This window comes from Mesoplodon bidens (assembly GCF_964165515.1).
Source record: "Mesoplodon bidens genome assembly, chromosome: 6".
Classification (NCBI taxonomy): Eukaryota; Metazoa; Chordata; class Mammalia; order Artiodactyla; family Ziphiidae; genus Mesoplodon; species Mesoplodon bidens.
The window spans coordinates 99,481,180-99,496,934 of record NC_138162.1 but is presented as its reverse complement, the minus strand read 5'-3'; the positions used below and the strand labels follow the sequence as shown (position 1 = coordinate 99,496,934).

Below are 15,755 nucleotides of genomic sequence, written 5' to 3'. Positions count from 1 at the left end.
ACGTATGCAGGTATGCTGCTTCCCAGGACAAATGCGTGTCTTACCGTGAGCTGCCCTCAGGGTCTGAAAGCAGCCAGGCTCTCTGATTGCCATGAGGTTTTAATATTCTAATAAAATGTTTTCAGCAACATTAGACAAGCACTGAAACCTCTCTGAAGCTTGGTTTTAAATATGACACTGAATTCCATGTGCATCCCGATGCAAAGTCTGCCAAGAAGGGACGTTTCACTTGTCACCTCATTTTGTAATCCCACAGCCCCCAGGAACCGGTGTCGCTGACCCCACTCACGAACGGATCAGGCCTTGCTGAGGCCGCACGCACCACACACAGGGCCTAGGCAGGACCTCGCGGCCAACCCCACGCCGACCGTCAGAATGGGCTCTCGCTGGAGCCGGGCACGGAGGAGAGTGGCGGGCCCACCCCTTGTGCATGGCTCAGGGCAGCCACGCACTCCCACCCAGGCAGCTACTCTCGCCCTGTCTGGAGAGGCCAGCATGGCTGGTCTGCTTCCCACAGTATGTTTTTCATTTAAGAGTACAACAAACAGAACTCCCACCTGCTTTTTAAACAAGGCAGGTATAACAAGTCTAAGAAAAGCGTGTCAGACCCTCAAGGCATATGACGTGTGTGTACCCGCACGTGTGCTATGAAGTTGTGTTTTTCCATTTTTCTTTGTATTTTTCCTTTATTGCTGCAGAAAACTGGAGACATGCAGACAAGCACCAAGGAGGAAACAAAAGCCACAGCATCAACTAACCATGTGACTCCTATTCTGGACACAGTCTATCTAGTGCTTTCTAGGCAAATTATAGGTCTTCGCTGTACGTACTGCTTTAGGAATGGTTCTCAGCACCTGATGTGGTATGTTGATCCCCCATCAAATTAGTCATATTTCACACTACTATTTTTAGAGATGGGCTAGCCTAACTGTATCTCCTCATCCCTGACCATCTGTCAGTGGCTTTCAGCTGGTATCTGGGTTTTCCGTTTATCAACACCCGGCACCCTTTCTAATAAATGATTCTTTACATCCATGATTCCTTAGGATAAACTTCTAGACACTGGACTGCCATGGCCGGGGGTACACACATCTTTAAAAATGTTAAAACACCTCGACCAATGGCCGCCCCTCGGTGAGTGCATTAGGAGCTGTGTATGCAGAGTGCACCTCCCTGCAGGCTTCAGGCCCCCGCCCCCTCGCTCACGTCTGGGTCCCACCACCTCTTGGCTGAGTGACCCCGTGCATAAATTTCTTATTCTCTCCATTCTCAGCGTCCTCACCTGTAAAAGAGGGAAGAACTGTCCTAACAGGGCTGATAGGGCTGTGGTCGGGATTCCATGAGACAGGTATAGAAGGCATGTGGCAGGTCATTTACCGTAAATATCACTAAGTCACTCTTTCCCATAACGGCCTCCCTGTCTCCATCCTCACCTTTCCAACTCATATAAGCCAGAGGTGCCAGAGTCACCGCTAACCACGGATCTGATGGCATTAGTTACTGCTCAAACCCTTGGACAATTAGGCAGAGTGAAAGAAGCTGGACTCGAAGGCTGCTCACTGTATGACTCCACTTATACAACATTCTGGAAGAGTCTATAAGGACGGAAAACAGATCTGTGAATGCTGGGGCCGGGAGCTGGGGGAAGGACCTGACTCCAGAGAGACACAAGGAAGTCTGTGGAATTATGGAAATTTTCCATATTTCGATTTGGTGATCGTTCCATGACTATGTTTTTAAAACTCATAGAACAGGACATGAAAATGGGTGAACTTTCCTGATCACAAATTATACCTCAGGAGATCTCACTTAAAAGCAAACAACAACCCTGCAGAGAAGGAAGTCTACGCCGTGTGGTCTGGTGTTCCAGGCCTTGTCTCCTGGCCAGCTGCTTTCCTTCCCATTTCTCGCTTACTCCAAGATCTGGCACATACAGAATGCCCTCCGCACCTGCAGGCCCAACCGGGGTCCACACCAAACCTAAAGCTCCCGGCAAGGCTGCTGGCCTGCTGTTCTCCAAACAAACCCTGTGTTCACACTCCAGGACCCAAATCCTCCTCCGCTCAGATCTTCCTCCTCCCCCTTCTGGAAGGCCTGCCTGGACTACCAGTAAGTAAAGATTAATCCCTCCTTCCTCTGCGTCAAAGGTTCTCAATTCTGGTTGCACAAGAATTACCTGAGCAGTTGTCAAAACCATGGATCCATGCCCTCCCTCCCACCCCAAAAGATTCTGATGTAACTGGGCAGGTGTGGGGACAGACACTGGGGTTTTGTTTCATTTTGTTTATTTTCTTAAAGAATCCCAGGCTCAGAAATGAAAGAGGGAACATCATGCAAATCCAGAGACATTAAAAGGATCATAAAGGAATATTATAAACAATTTTATGCCAACCACTTTGACAACTTAGGTGAGATGAGCAGATTCCTTGAAACACACAAATCACCAGGACTGACTCAAAAAGAAATAGAGGGACTTCCCTGGGGGCGCAGTGGTTAAGAATCCAACTGTCAATGCAGGAGACACGGGTTCGAGCCCTGGTCCGGGAAGATCCCACATGCTGCGGAGCGACTAAGCCTGTACACCACAACTACTGAGCCCACGTGCTACAGCTACTGAAGCCCGTGCTCCTAGAGCCCATGCTCCACAACAAGAGAAGCCACCGCAATGAGAAGCCCGCGCGCTGCAACGGAGAGTAGCCCTCATTCGCCTGCAGCAACGAAGACCCAACACAGCCAAAAATAAATAAATAAATTTATAAAAAAGAAGAATTAGAAAGTCTTAATAGCCCTATATCAATAAACTGAATTCATAATTTAAAACCCTCCCCATAAAGAAGATCCAGGATAGCTTCACTAATAAATTCTATCAAATATTTAAGGAAGAAACAATGCCAATCCTACACAAACCCTTCTTTTTTTAATAAATTTATTTTATTTATTTATTATTTTTGGCTGCATTGGGTCTTCATTGCTGCATGCGGGCTTTCTCTAGCTGCGGCGAGCAGGAGCTACTCTTCATTGCGGCGCGCGGGCTTCTCATTGCAGTGGCTTCTCCTGTTGTGGAGCATGGGCTCTGGGCGCGCGGGCTTCAGTAGTTGTGGCACACGGACGGGCTTCAGTAGTTGTGGTTCGCGGGCTGTAGAGCGCAGGCTCAGTAGTTGTGGCGCACGGGCTTAGCTGCTCCACGGCATGTGGGATCTTCCCGGACCAGGGATTGAACCTGTGTCCCCTGCATTGACGGGCGGATTCTTAACCACTGCACCACCAGGAAAGCCCACAAACTCTTAAAATAATAATAAATGAAGAGGGAACACTCCCCAAATCATTGTGTGGGGCCAACATTACCCTGATACAGAAACCAGACAGAGGTATTACAGGAAAAGAATACAATATCCCTCATGAATGTAGTTATAAGTAACCTTAACAGAATTGTAGCAAATTGAATACAGCAATACATAAAAAGGATTATACATCATGACCAACTGAGGTTTGTGCCAGGAACGCAAGGTTGTTTAACATTCAAAAATTAACTCATGTAATTCAGCATATTTACTAAGGAAAAAAAAAGAGGAAAAACCATATGATTATCTCAACAGATACCGAAAAAAAGCATATAACAAAATTCAACGTCCAGTCCTGATAAAAACTCCATGCAAACTAGAAAACTTCCTTAACCTCAAAATAAAAAGGCATTGGACTTCCCTGGTGGTGCAGTGGTTAAGAATCCACCTGCCAATGCAGGGGACACAGGCTTGAGCCCTGGTCCAGAAAGATCCCACATGCCGCAGAGCAACTAAGCCCATGTGCCACAACTACTGAGCCCACCTGCCACAACTACTGAAGCCCGTGCGCCTAGAGGCCCTGCTCCACAACAAGAGAAGCCACTGCAGTAAGAAAACCACACACCACAACGAAGAGTAGCCCCCGCTGGCCGCAACTAGAGAAAGCCCACGTGCAGTAGTGAAGACCCAACACAGCCAAAAATAAATAAATAAATAAAAAGAAAAGGCATCTACATAAAATCTTCACCTAACATCATATTTAATGAAAAGACAAGTTCTTTCTTCCTAAGATTGGGAACAGGTAAGAATGCCCACTGTCGCCACTTCTGTTAAACATCCTAGACAATGGAATAAAAGAAAAAGAAATAAAAAGCATTTGAACTGGAAAGACAGAAGTAAAATGGTCCCTATTTGTAACTGTCATTATCTTGGTGCAAAAATCTTGAAGGACTACAGAAAAGCTACTCAAACAAGTAAGTAAATTTAGAAAGGTGATAGAATAAACCATAAAAAAATCCATTGTATTTCTCTATAGTATAATAAACAATTAGAAAATAAAAAACGTTTAAATCCATGTATAACATTCAAAACCAAAAAATACTTATGAATAAATTTGATAAAATATGTATAAGACCTACAGTGACTACTACAAATCACTGCTAAGAAAAATGAAGGAAGGCAAACACAGACGGAAAGATAGTCCATGACCACTGACTGAGGCTCAATATTGTTAAAATGTCTACATTACCCAAGTTGATCTAAGGAGTTAATGTAACCCCAGTCAAAATCGAAGCAGGCTTTTTCGTAGAAGGACTGGTAAGCTGATTTTAAATTTATACAGAAATGCAAAGGATCTAGGCTAGACAACACAATTTTGAAAAGGAAATACAATTGGAAGTCTCACTACCTGGCTTCAGGAATTACTATACAGCAAGTCATGAATACAGAATGGTTCTAGGGTCAATGGTGAATAAGCCAAAACAGACCAGAATTGAGCCTGAAACAAAGCCACACAGATTCTCAATTACTTTTCAAACATGATGCCAATAATTCTGTGGAGAAAGGATAGTTTCTTTAACAAATGGCACTGGAACAATTGGCTATCCACACTCAAAACAATAAACCTCAATTCTTAGCTCTTTCCAGTTAACAGGTAACTCAATATAGATAACAGATCTAAACATAAAAGCTAAAACCGTAATGTTTTCAGAAGAAAACACAGGAGAAAATCTTTATGACTATGGGCGAGGCAAAGTTTCTTAAATAGGACACAAAAAGCCTAAACTACTAAAAATAATTGATATAACTGGACTTAAAACTAAAAATGTATGTCCTTTGAGAGATATCATTTTTTTAATATTTATTTACTCATCTAATTTTTGGCCGCGTCAGGTCTTAGTTGCAATGTGCAGGATCTTTCGTTGCAGCATGCAGGCCTCTCTCTAGTAGTGGTGTGGGCTCCAGAGTGTGTGGGCTCTGTAGTTGTGGCACGCGGGCTTAGCTGCCCCGCGGCGTGTGGGATCTTACTTCCCTGGCCAGGGATCGATCAAACCTGTGTCCCCTGCATTGGAAGGCGGATTCTTAACCACTGGACCACCAGGGAAGTCCCGAGGAGATATCATTAGTAAAGTAAAAAGGTAAGCCACAGACCGAGAGAAAGTATTTGCAATACAAATATCTAACAAAGAACTTGAATCCAGGATATGTAAAGGACTCTTAGAACTCAAATATATGAAGACAAATAACCCAATTTAAACGTCGGCAGATTTGAACAAAAACGCAAAAGAATAAATACAAACAGCTACTAAATACAGGAAAAGATACTCAACTAGAATGTCCATGATCCAGCACAACAACTCCCACTAGAATAGCTAAAATTAAAAAGACTGACAACAGCAAGTGTTGGCAAGGACGTGAAATAGCTGTGCTCGCACATTAGCAGTGGGGATGTAAAGTGACACAGCCACTTTGGAAAACAGTTTGCCAGTTTCTTATGAAGTTCAAGACACACTTACCCCACAACCCCACAATTCTACTGTTAAGTAGTTACTCAAGAGAAATGAAAACACCTGTCTGCACCCAGATGTGCATACGAATGAATATAGCATTTTTTATATCTTTTTTTTTTTTTTTTTTTTTTTGCGGTACGCGGGCCTCTCACTGTTGTGGCCTCTCCCATTGCGAGCATAGGCTCCGGACGCACAGGCTCAGCGGCCATGGCTCAGCGGCCATGGCTCACGGGCCCAGCCACTCCGAGGCATGTGGGATCCTCCTGGACCGGGGCACGAACCTGCGTCCCCTGAATCGGCAGGCAGACTCCCAACCACTGCGCCACCAGGGAAGCCCTATATCTTTTTTTATAGTGGTAAAATACACGGAACATAAAATTTACTACTTTAACCATTTTAAAGGGTATGCAACCATCACCCCTATCTAGTTCCAGAACATTTTCATCAGCTCCAAAGGAAAGCCCGTACATATGAAGCAGTCGCTCCCATTCTCCCCTGCCCCAAGCCCCGGCAACCACTAATCTGCTTTCGGACTCTGTAGATTTGCCTATTCTGGACATTTCGTATAAATGGAATCATGCAACATGTGCGCTTTTATGTCTGACTATTTTTACTTAGCATAATGTTTTCAAGGGTCATCCATGTTGCAGCACGTGTCAGTAGTTCATTCCTTTTCCAGCTAACTAATATTCCATTGTCTGGAGGGACCACATTGATTTATTCATTCATCCACTAATAGGCATTTGGGTTGGTTCCCAAATTGTGAACAGTGCTGCTATGAAAAGCAGTAAACAAGTTTTTGTTTGAATATCTATTTTCAATTCTTTTGGGTATTTACCCAGGAGTAGAATTGCTGGGTCATATGACAGTTCTATATTTAACTCTTGGAGGAACCTCTGTTTTCCAAAGTTGCTCCACCATTTTACATTCTCAAAGCAATGTATGAAATTTATAATTTCTCCATATGCTCACCAACACTTATTATTTCCCTTTTTTTTTGATAAAAGCCATTCTGGTGAGACGGAAGTGGTATCTCACTGAGGTTTGGATTTGCACTTCCCTAGTGACTAATGATGTTGAGCATCTTTTCATGCGCTTATTTGTCATTTGTCTAGCTTCTTTGGAGATGTAATACGTTCGCTCATGTTTCAACTGGTTGTTTTTCCTTTTGTGTTGAGTTGTAGCTCACAGCACTTTTATTCACAACAACCTCGAACAGGAAGCAATCCAAACATCCACCAGCAGGTGAATTAATTAATAAACCATGGTACACCCACGTGTACCAAATTTCAAAAACGTGCCAAGGGAAAGAAGCTAGACACAGAGTCTACAATACATGCTTCCATTTTGAAACTCTTAAAGAAACAAATCTCATAATAGTCTAATTTCGGCAGATCAGTGATTGCTTGGGTGGAGGGCTGAATGCAAAGAGGCAACAGGAAACTTGGGGAGGGCTCACAAGCGAAACAATCTCTGCTGCAACTGCTCAACTCCGGCTGACAGTGGCCAGGGATGGTGTGGGTGCATGAATGTGTGAGGTGCACCTGACCTGCAGGCCAGAGTTCACCCACTCCTGGCGGTTGCATAACTGTGTACCTTTGTCAAAACTCACTGAACAGGGTACTTAAAAGAGTACCTTTGGGGGCTTCCCTGGTGGCGCAGTGGTTGAGAGCCTGCCTGCCAATGCAGGGGACACGGGTTCGTGCCCCAGTCCGGGAGGATCCCACATGCCGTGGAGCGGCTGGGCCCATGAGCCATGGCCGCTGAGCCTGCGCGTCTGGAGCCTGTGCTCCGCAACGGGAGAGGCCACAACAGTGAGAGGCCCGCGTATCACAAAAAAAAAAAAAACAGTACCTTTTACTGTATGTAAATTATGCCTCCATAATACTGGTTAATGAAACATTGTTTCTACAGGCAAACACCCCGAGTCTAATGAACGTCCAGAGTGAGGCCCACAGCCCTGCCTCTGTCCTCCTGTCTGCCCTCCAGAGTGCAGCCCACAAGGGCAGGCTGTGCTTAGCCCAGCCTTGGGTGGCCTATGAAAACACAGAGCTTCTGATTCAGGGGGTCCGGGGTAGAGGTGAAAACCTGCACTTGTGGCAAGTTCGGGGGATGTGATGCCGCTGGCATAGGAACCACTCCTGCACACGGGTTCTCTCGTTCACGCAGCGTTCAGTGGATATGGAATTAAGGCAGTGTTGCAGATAACACGCAGGTCCTCGCTAGTGGCCAGGGCCTATATATAGGAAATGCCAGGCTAATATCAGGAGGGAAATGCTCACATTCTGGCTGTGAGGACACAGCCCCACTTTCAGCCTCTGTTTCTGGCCAGGCCCATCAGGCCAGTGGACCTGGCCCCCCTCCGCCCTTCTCCTGCCCGGCACAGGTGTCCTCTCAGCCAGGAGGGCATCCACCCCTTGCCCAGGAGCCTAGCAAACTCAGCTCTCCAGGCCTTCTGTGCTCACCACCCAAGAGCGCTCCATCGCCCCTGGGCACCCACGGCCGTACCCAGAGGCTCTGCTGTCACAAGCTTCCATAACCATTGTCTGAGACCCTGGCTCCTCTCCCCTGTCTGCCTACCTCAGGGCCAAGCAGAGGGGCAGTGCACACTAGAGCCAGTGAAAGTTTGCTTGCGGGGGAACAGCTGGCCTCCCATCTGCCCCTATCGGAGGACTTGGGCAAGGGCCCCACCCCACTTTCTTCATCACTCTTCCCCTCCACTCCGTCCTTCCCTTCAGGACAGAAACCTGAAACATAAGCCTTCTCTCAAATCCTTATGCCCAACGGCTTCTCCCCATCTCTCAGCAAAATTCTCGAAAGAGGTACCGACTCTTGCTGTCCCGAGCTCTCCTTCTGCCCCTTTCCTGGCCCACCACACCCCTACACCTCTCATCGGGACACTGATGACCTCCACGTTGCTAAGGTCAACTCTCCAAGGATAATTCTCAGTCCTCGCCTCACTGGACTCCTTGGCCAGGCAGCCCCTCCTCCCCATGCATGATCTGCCCGTGGCTCCTGGATGCCCCCGACACCTCTGGCTTTCTCCTGCCCTGTTGGCACTCCTTCTTGGTCCCTTGACTTTGGACCTCTCCTCTCCTCCATCCATCCAACTCTCCCGCCATCTTGTGCTGACTCAGTTTTAAAAATCACACCTGTGTGCCGGCAGGAGCCAGGTTGATTGCCGGGCCCAGGCCACTCCCCCAAACTCCAGCCTCACTTGCCTGAAAAGCCCCTCACCACCAGCACGTGGACAGCAACGGAGCTCACAGGTACTATCTGGAGAGCCAGCCGCCCTCCCGAATTCCCCACAACTGCTGTGCCCACAGAGAGTCCATCTCAGGATGATGCCCACTCCATCCCTCAGGTTGCCTGAGCCAAGAATCCCGGGGTCACCTTGGACTCCTCTATTGCTCCAATCATCCTGTTGGCTCCATCTTCACAACATACCAGAATCTAGCCAGACCCACCACCTGCATGGGGCTGCTCCCGCGCTCCAGCCTCACCCACCCCCTGGTCTTGCTACAGTGTGCTGGGATGTCCCCCTGGGTCACTCCTCACCTCCTCCGCCAGCCCACCGGCCACCTGATTTCAAATCTCAAACTCCCCCAAACTGCTGGCTCCCTTGAGCACCTGGACCCCACAATAGCACTATGGCCCCCATGCATGACATTCTGACTTATTACTTCTCCTTAGCCTTCCATCACCTGCTACTTGACCGTAAGTGCCAAGTTGGCAGAGTCTTCTGTCTCTTGGTTTCTTGCTGCAATTGGAGCTCAATAAACATTTGCTGGGGGAAATGGTGAGACTCCATGAAGTGGACAAATCTGCGAGTTGAAAGGGGGCTTAAAGGTATCTAATTCCTTCACTTCAAGAAAGATGAATGACGGGACCTCACCCACAAAGGACACAGACCTCCTGTGTGCCCTGAATGCCCGGACAGCACAGCTCTACTTGGGCAGGATCCCTAAGGCCTCTGGGAAGCACTAAGATGCAAGGAACACGTCTGATCTCAATGGGAAAATGGGCTGTGTATTTACAGCCCGTTCTGATGGCAGGCGGCTCACGGCCACACAGACAAGACCCCAGGCTCAGCGCAGAGCCACCCTGCTGCAGGCCTGGCTGTGCCGTCCCACAGCCACAGAAAATACTAGTAAACAACAACGACAAACAAAACTCCCAAACACATGGTGAGAACAAAGTGGGGTCCAGCTGAGGCCCTTATTCAAGGCAGGCCCCCGGGAACGTAGTGTCCTTGCAAACAAAATCAAAACACGCATCAGAGCCAAACAACACCCAAATGCTAGATCAAAGCAGATTATATTCTGGTGCTTAAGCAACTCAAATTTCTTGCAATAGGACAGGAAAATAGAAAAAAAAAAAAAAAAAAAAAAAAACTTAGGACCCCAGAAAACTTGTACTTTTTTACTTTGTGGATATAGGATTTGTATGCTTTTTTGTTGGTACAGATGAAAGTGACTTAAACATACCCTCTACTAAATGAAAAAACAGCAACTGCTAAAAATGTGTGGGACAGCCCCACAGGGGCAGGTCATCCAACTAGCAGTGGAAATCCACCCACGAAGGCCCTGGACCGTCTTTGCTTTTGTTTCTGGGCCAAGGCCCATGGAAGGGAAGGTGGTTCTCCACTGAAAACAGGACTATGGTGGGTCTGAGCTGAGGGCTTTCCCCATCCCACGGCCCAGAACCAGGATGGTCCCTCAGCTCACTGCCCCCATTGAGAGATGATGTTGCTGTTTAATTTTCAGGGTTTGGGTCTTGTCTCCGCTATTGCCGAGGTCAGGGTATCAATGTCTCTTTTTCACGGCCCACAGATCACATACTCAGAGCATCAGTGATTATCGATTCATTGAATGCCTCATTTAAGCCACATCATCCGTTACTAAGCTGTGTAGGAACATGAATTCCTACAAGTCAAACCCATTTAGAATTTAGATTTAGAAATTTAATATTTAAAATAGGCTATTCTATTCCTTAATGGAGACCCCTTCTTAAAAATACATGTTATCATTACAAAAATCATCCCACTGTAAAAGAAACAAACCACACAGAAGTGCATGGGGTTGAAAGGACAGGGTCCCCTTGCTCCTCCCGCCCTCCCCCTTCTCAACCCTGCCTCAACACACAAGCACACACACTCGCGTGCACACACACATCCTTCCCTCCCACCCCTGTTGCTAGCTGGACAGTCACTCTTGCTTGGAGCTATGTCCTTAGAGCCTGGAGCAGTGCCTGTCTCACTCATCCACAGTGGCACTCCATCATCATCTGTTCAATACACAGCGTCTGTCCTTCCAGATGCTTCTACACCTTATTACCTACACATGCATAAAAGGAGTCATTCCATACAGTCTACACTAAGGAGCAGTGTTTTCACTTAATACATAGGCACTTCTTTTAAAGTAACCCTCAACTATTTCATGAAGTGAAATATATGGTATTCTGGGGGGGGGGGGAATGGGATTCTTAGATTATTAACTTTTTTACGATAAAGAATTTCAAAAATACACAGAAGTGGCCTGAACAGAATAACGAACTCTCAGGTACGGTCACCCAGAGCCAACAACCATCCAACCATGGACAATCCTGCCCCTCCACCACCCCAGCCCACCCCCACCCGTGCTAACCTGAAACAGATCTCAAATGCTGTATCATTTCCTCTGCAAATAACTCGAGTATCTATCACTAAAGGCTAAAGATTGCTTCAACGTAACCTCAGTGCTGTTCCTAAGGAATATAATTATCCTTTAAAATCATCATTCACTCAACAAATGTCCAACTATCTCATAAATACCGTAATTTTTGAAAGGAGTGATTCTTGGGTCAAACGCAGGTTGACTGCATTTTGTTCAAAGACTGCAATCCCGGGTGCTACGCAGGAGCAACCGAGGTCGGGAGGGGGTGGGGGTGTAGTCTCTACTTTCACAGACAGCATCTTGAGACTTTCACAGCAAATAAGGGACCCTGTCCCACTGGAGGATCACAAGGGCACACTGGAAGGCAGTTATGGGGGAATGACACCTGGGCTGCTGTGATGCCTGGCCCAGGTACTACCCTGCCAGGTAAACGTTCACGCACTCGGGAAGGGTCAGGCAGCTGGAAAGTGAGCCACTCCAAGGAATTGGGATGAGTCAATTTGCCTAACCCAAAGATCAGCTTAGTTGTCGTACCAAAAAACGCCATCCCAGCTCCAGGCGAGGCCCACTTACACGCTGTCTCCACTTGACTGAATCAACAGTTATTTCCTCTTAATAAATCTCCACTGCCCCACATCACCTCTTGACAGCAGGCAGGCTGAAACGGCCATGAGTTGTGCTGAGTGAGTCTCCAGTACAGGGGAGCCTGCCCGACCGGCCTGCTCTCAGGTGACGCCCCGAGACATCCCCAAGTGGCCACGGGCCCCAGTGGCACAGGTGGGGCTGGGGAGGCTGCACCTGCCAAGCCCCAGGAAGGACGGTAATCTTTCTTCCAGCAACCACCCTCAACAGTCAACTGATGGCAAGTTCATGTGTATATTTTTACACATGGCCAGCTTCACCCCGCAGCGCCCTGCAGGCCTGGACAGTTAACTGGCCATTGCTGTCACTCTCAGAAGAGCCTGGGGATGGGGGACTGGGGGCACAGGGAGGAACTACCTGCCACATCACTTTCCCAGGAGTTCTTTTTTTTTTTTTTTTTTTTTGCAGTACGCGGGCCTCTCACTGTTGTGGCCTCTCCTGTTGCGGAGCACAGGCTCCGGACACGCAGGCTCAGCGGCCATGGCTCACGGGCCCAGCCGCTCCGCGGCATGTGGGATCTTCCCGGACCGGGGCTCAAACCCGTGTCCCCCGCATCGGCAGGCAGGCCCCCAACCACTGAGTCACCAGGGAAGCCCCCCCAGGAGTTCTTTTGATCACACAAATTCTTAGCATGAGGGGAAGGTTGCTGTTAATTATGGAACAATCAGAAAGCCAATTCATTTACACAGCAGCAGGGGCCTAACCCAGGGACACTGGGGACTCCTGCTGGTGGGGAGGGAACATGGGTCCAAAGTGCCAACCCAAGAGCTCTGGCCCCAGGCTCATCAGACAGAACAAGGGGTTAGGAAGAGGCTCCTGGCCAGCATCCCGGCCGAACCCCCCCTCCCCCCCACCAGAAATGGAACCCAGAGGGAGGGGTGGGAAGCCTGGGCCTGTCCATGCTCAGTGTGGGAGACGCAGGCTCCCTCTAGAAGCACAGAGGACCAGCAAGAAAACCATTGATCTCTGCAACACATTATTGATTTTGCTATGTGCTGGCACCAGCGGATGGTCCTCCCCCATCACTCAGAGCCAGCCATTAGTGTGCACTCCCAAGCACTGGCCTAGACATCCCTGCCTGGTGTGGGGAAGGCACTTGAGATGAAACTCGCCTTGGCTGACCCACAGGGAACAGACCACGAGTGAATGACGTCATTAAGGTCATCTCCCTGCCCCCAGACCCACTGGACAGCTGTGTGGTGTGGCGTTGCCCCCTACTCCTGAGCCAGGGTGGATGCACCATCTGCCAGGACCCTGAGCAAGCCTGCCAGAGCACCCCGGTTACCAGTGGAGGGTCTCTGAAAGGTTGCATTTTCCAACAGTCAAAGGCAGCCAGTTCCCATGCCAGCTCGGGGTCCTGTAACACGGTGCAAGAGTGGAACTGGGCAGGGCTGCCTCTCAGTGCCAGCAATTAGTTTTTATTTCTTTATTTGGTTTACCTGCTGGTTGTACTACAAACACTTTTTTGTTCAATCTGAAGGTCCAGCCTCTTGGGGGGGACAGTCCTTGTCCACAGAAATACCCCAGCGTGTCCCTCACCCTCCCCTCATTCCTGTAGGTTTTATCCCTGGTAGGACCTGGTGCCTGGAGTACTCAGAGCAGGCCTGCTTTATTCTTCTTTATTCTTGCAGACGTTATGCACAGACACCAACGGTTCAAGTGACAATCGGGGCATTATCTCTACCAGAGTCCTGGCCTCAGCACTGGCCGAGGCAGTCTGTTTCTGGGACACAGTAAACATTCCCAAATAACGGCCCCCAGACAGCCAGAAGGCAGGCCGCAGGCCTGGGGCAGATATGAGGTGACAGGTCACCGATGTCACTTTACCCCTTGGAAAGGAAACTTCCGCTCGGTGGCGCCTAGTGGATTTGAATAGACTCAGAATAGGGGAGCCAGGCACTTGGCCACAGTCCCCAAGTCCTGGATGTGCTTAACATAAGGGGAGGTTTTCAAATCAAAAGCAGAACAACTTCGCATGGCAAACGCTCCAGAAAGCAGGTCCCTGCCCTTGACAATGAGGCCTAGGCCTCATTTTCGGTGAACTGCTCACCTCCAGACTCCCCTGCACCCCACCTCCAATACTAAATCAAATAAACGAAGAGGATCACCACGACCCAACTCTCCTTTCCATGTTTGCATTGGCAAAACCCCAGTGGATTCAGCCTCCTGCAGCTCACCAAGCGGCTGCAACAGGTGCAGCCCTGAGCTAAGGCTGCTGATTCTCCTTGGCTGTTCTAGAATCACGCAGCCAAAACCCTAAAGGAAGCCGAGGCCTGCAGCATTCATCACCAGGGCCCCGACCTACCCCACCTGTCTGAGTACGCGGCTCCGGGTCCAGCGCCCAGGATCCGCGGCCTCAGAGACAGAAATAGAAGCCGCGGGGCCTGGCCAGGCCCGAATGGCCAAAGTGGGGCGGGGGCCGGGTGGACAGGAGCGGCGGGCCTGGCCGAACGCGCCGCCCCCGCCCCTGGACAGGGTTGGCCACGCGCCGCGAGCCCCCAGCGCCGCCCCAGCGCCGCCGACCCACCTGCGCGCCGGGGCAGGGAGGGAGCCGAGCAGGGGAGGGGTCCTGGGGGTCCAGGGTGGAGACTCCGGGAGGGGTCCGGGGAGGAGTCAGGGAGCTCCGGGAACGGGACTCCGTGAGGGTCCGGGGGTCCGGGAGGAGTCACGGGGCTTCGGGGCGGGGGCTCCGGGAGGCTTCTGGGGACCGGCCCGGGGAGGGTCTCGCCGCCCCCACGCACCTGCCCGGCCCGCGCCCTCCCTCTGCCCGCCGGCCCTTACCTGGCGCGGTGCGTCCTGGCCGCGCGAAACAGCGGTGCCCGGCCCAGAGAGCGCGGGCGTAGGAATGGCGGCGGCGGCGGCGGCGGAGGCGGCCGGCTCTCAGGCCCGGCGCGGAGGGGCGGCGCGGCCAGGCGGCGCGGGGATGCTGCGGCGCGCGAGGGCGCGGAGGCCGGCGCGGGAGGGAGGGCAAGGGGTGGTGCGCAGGCCCCTCCTCTGCTCCCCTCCTCCCCTTCCCGCCTCCTCTCTCGTCCCTCCCCCTCTCCCCTGCCTCCTCCTACTCCCCGCCCGGCTCTCCGCCCTCTTCCTCTCTCCCCTACCCTCTCCGTCCCTCCCCCTTTCCCTCCCCTTTCTTTACCTTCCTCTACTTCTCCCCGCCCCCCTCCCCCACTGGCCCCTCCCACCTCCCACCTCACCTCCCCCCCCACCGCCACACTTTCCCTCTGTCTTGGCCACTTCTCTGCTGGGTCCAACACAGGTTCTGCTGAAGTGCCCAGTTACCCCCTCCTCACCACCTGCTAATGGAGCAGCTTGCCCCATCTGGGAGACTGACCTGACCCCCCCCCAAATCTCCAAGGTTTCTCGAGCCCGCAGGCCCTGGTGCAGCTGTGTTGGGGACCTGACCTGCACACCGTGTGGACAAAGCATGTGGGCTCCCAGGACACTTGCTCCTTTGCTTCCAAGCAAATCTGAATATGAGAATATTCCAGACCAAACCTCCTGCTATTTTTCCAGGGTGAAGCAGGCTGGTGCCAATCTAGGATTTGCTGCAGCCCTTCTGTTTGCCTCCAGGCCAACTGTTTGTTTCGTGTTCAACATTTGCTAACCAACATTTATACTAACCCACAGGTTTGAGGGCCTAGGTACCCTCTGAAGACTGCTCCAAACCT

General features: G+C 50.2%; 1 protein-coding gene across 3 annotated transcripts in view; it reads right to left on the bottom strand.

Annotated features, from left to right (window-relative positions):
- SEMA4D (semaphorin 4D) overlaps positions 1 to 14,962 on the bottom strand; it is a 121,825-nt gene extending 106,863 nt beyond the window's left edge. For all 3 annotated transcript variants that reach the window (XM_081237866.1, XM_081237863.1, XM_081237865.1), the window contains exon 1: positions 14,869 to 14,962. The gene's annotated coding sequence lies outside the window, so the exon portion shown is untranslated. The remainder of the gene's footprint in view (positions 1 to 14,868) is intronic.
- Between the last annotated feature and the right edge of the window lie 793 nt (positions 14,963 to 15,755).